Source organism: Gopherus flavomarginatus, chromosome 12 (genome assembly GCF_025201925.1).
Source record: "Gopherus flavomarginatus isolate rGopFla2 chromosome 12, rGopFla2.mat.asm, whole genome shotgun sequence".
NCBI lineage: Eukaryota > Metazoa > Chordata > Testudines > Testudinidae > Gopherus > Gopherus flavomarginatus.
Window position 1 is genome coordinate 14,936,908 of NC_066628.1, and position 3,173 is coordinate 14,940,080.

The 3,173-nt window shown below is 43.1% G+C and overlaps 1 pseudogene; it reads left to right on the forward strand.

Annotated features, from left to right (window-relative positions):
• Nucleotides 1-748: 748 nt before the first annotated feature.
• Nucleotides 749-1,702, forward strand: LOC127032833 (olfactory receptor 14A16-like; annotated as a pseudogene).
• Nucleotides 1,703-3,173: the final 1,471 nt, after the last annotated feature.

The window sequence follows — 3,173 nt, forward strand, 5'->3', positions numbered from 1 at the left end:
GCAGAAGTGACTGCCCCAAGGTCACAATGAAGGTCAATGGCAGAGCCAAGAGTAGAACCCAAGTGTCTTAACTGCCACTGACCCGCACAGTACAGACATAAAATCACAGAGGGAAACAATACAGCCTAGCAGTAACTGAGCAATGCTACCAGCACATCATCACCCAGAGATGGAAATGCAGCTACGATTTGGTGTCATAAATCAATGTGTAAACAGGCAGCTGGCCGTCTGTGTGGTGTTGGGATGGAATCATCACAGAGGAGCTGCCATATGGAACTCCGGAAAAGTCTACAGTGCATTTCCCAGGAAAGTGGGAATCAGGCTGTTTGGGCATTTTAGTTCCATGGCCAAGTTATCAGCCTGGTGTCTGTAGCAATAGGGGCAAAACGTTGGCTAACATTGTTGGATTTGGGTTGTACTTTGTTCCATCCTCCATACTGCATTTGATCAAGCCACATATTGGGCCAGATCCTTAGATGATGTAAACTGACTGAGCTACATTGACTTTAAGGGGGCGATGCCAATTTACACTCCTGTGATAACACACCAGAGTAGTGCTCTGTTTGTTAGCGTTGAGGAACACTAGCTACTCCAGTCAATAGAATTGATGAATGCTGTGCACCTTTGACATTCACATCATGAGATATTATGGAGAGGGGAATCAGGGTCACTCCATCTCTCACTATAATCCTGACCATTGCCCTTGTCTTTCCCTCCACCGGCAGGGCATGATGAACTAAGAAAGAAAATGTCCAATCAAACCAACATAATTGAGTTCCTTCTCCTGGGATTCTCTGACATTCGGGAGCTGCAGATTTTGCACTTTGCAGTGTTTCTAGTGATTTATCTGGCAGCCATGATGGGGAATCTTCTCATCATCATGGTCGTAGCCCTAGATCACCACCTTCACAGCCCCATGTACTTCTTCCTGATGAATTTATCCATCCTAGACCTTGGCAACCTCCCCGGCACCGTCCCCAAATCCATGGCCAATTCTCTCATGAACACCAGGTCCATTTCCTATTCTGGATGTGTCGCCCAAGTTTTTTTCCTCCTCTTCTTTGCTGTATCTGACTTTGCCTTGCTCACTGTCATGGCGTACGATCGATATGTTGCCATCTGCAAACCACTGCACTATGAGACTATAATGAACAGGAGAGCTTGTGTCCAAATGGCAGCCAGTGCCTGAATCAGTGTAATTGTCTATTCTTCATTGCACACCAGGAACACATTTGCAATCTTATTCTGTGGTGGTAACGAGGTGGATCAGTTCTGTGAAATTCCCCAGCTACTCAAGCTTGCCTGCTCTGACACGTACTTTGGTGAAGCTGAGGTACTCATCTTGAGTGCATGCTTATTCTTAAGCTGTTTTGTTCTTATAATTCTGTCATACACTCAGATCTTTCAAACAGTGCTGAGAATACCCACTGAGCAGGGTCGGCATAAAGCCCTATCAACCTGCCTCCCTCACCTCATTGTGGTCTCCTTGTTTGTTTCCACTGGCATCTTTGCATACCTGAAACCCACCTCCAGCTCTCCATCACGTCTGGATCTCATGGTGGCTGTTCTTTGTTCTGTGCTGCCACCAGTGATGAATCCGATCATCTATAGCATGAGGAACATGGAAATCAAAGCTTCCTTGAGGAAACTCATTGGGTGGAGGTAATTCAGCAAGAATAAAGTGTCTATATTTCTCTTATGAATATGGATTTTATCTGTGTTTCTTTACAAACACAATCCATTGATAATACTTTGTTATTGTCCCCATGAGACTATGCTGTGTGATTTTTTTTATGCAAAATGCTGTATTTATAGTGGTAAATTCAGACTCACTCCACTAAGTCAATGGAGATATTCTAGGTTTATACCAATGTAAGATGTCCATTAACACGTCTCTAGTCATAGGGAAGGAGGTGGAGGGTGGGGTGGTTAGTGGATTACGGATTGTGGTTATAAGCCATAAATCCAATGTCTCTATTAAGTCTATGATTTTTGGCATCTAGCAGCGTTATGAATTTAAGCTCCCAGGCCCATCCCTTGAAGGTGTTGTGCAAGTTTCCTTTGGGAGAAGGACTGAGCGATCAGATATAGATTTTTTTGGCAGATATAGAATGATCTCTTTATAAAAAGTGTTCACCCACAGGCAATAGGATGTTTTTGTCTTTTATCATTTTCCTGTGTGAGTTCATTCAAGAGCGTAGTGATTGTTTGGTTTCACCCACATAACTGTTATTGGGGCATTTAGTGCACTGGATGAGGCATACCACATGTTGTAATAGGTATGTGTAGGACCCATGGATCTTGACAGATGTTTTGTGGGGGGTGCTGATCATCATAGCAGTGGAGATATGTCTGCAGGTTTTATATCTGTTGTTCTGGCAGGGTTTGGTGTCGCTTTGCATTGGTATGTCCTGTTCTGTGGAGAGCCTGCTTTAGAGGATTAACTTGGAGATGTTGGAAGGTTGTCTGAAGGCCAGAAGAAGGAGTGATGGAAAGATTTCTTTCAGGACTGGTCCGCATTGAGTATGGATTGTAATTGTTTGATGATACCATGTGTCGTCAACAGACTAATTCACCTTGAATGGTCCCTTGAAATATGTGTTAACTATTTACACTAAACAATCTGTTCCAATTTGTATTTAGCTGTAAAACTCTGAGTACGTTTCCTAGACCTAAAGAAGAGCTCTGTGTAAGCTCAAAAGCTTGTCTCTCTCACCAACAGAAGTTGAGGAATAAAAGATCTTACCTCATTCACCTTGTCTCTCTAATATGCTGGGATCAACATAGCAACAACACCACTGCATAAATCAGTGTTGTGTTATTCTTGATGTTGTTGAACGTCTTATTTAAGAGGAATGTTTTGCAATGTTTCCTAAAGACAATCAGACTCTGGATAGTGAGGCCAAATTCTGATCCCATTGAAGTAACTGGAATTTAGCCACTCACTTCAAAGGAATCATGATTTGGTCAGTGGCCAAAACACACTAGGATCCAAGTGTGGATCCAGGCAGCCAGGAGAAAATGAATGAAACAGAGATATAAGGGTGAGATTCCTGTCTCAGCTAAACCAGAGCAGATGAAGAGTAGCTCCATTGACACCACCAGTTTAATACTGACAAGGTCTTGGACCAAAGACACGGGACTAAATTCAGTAGTAACATAAACTCTGGTGC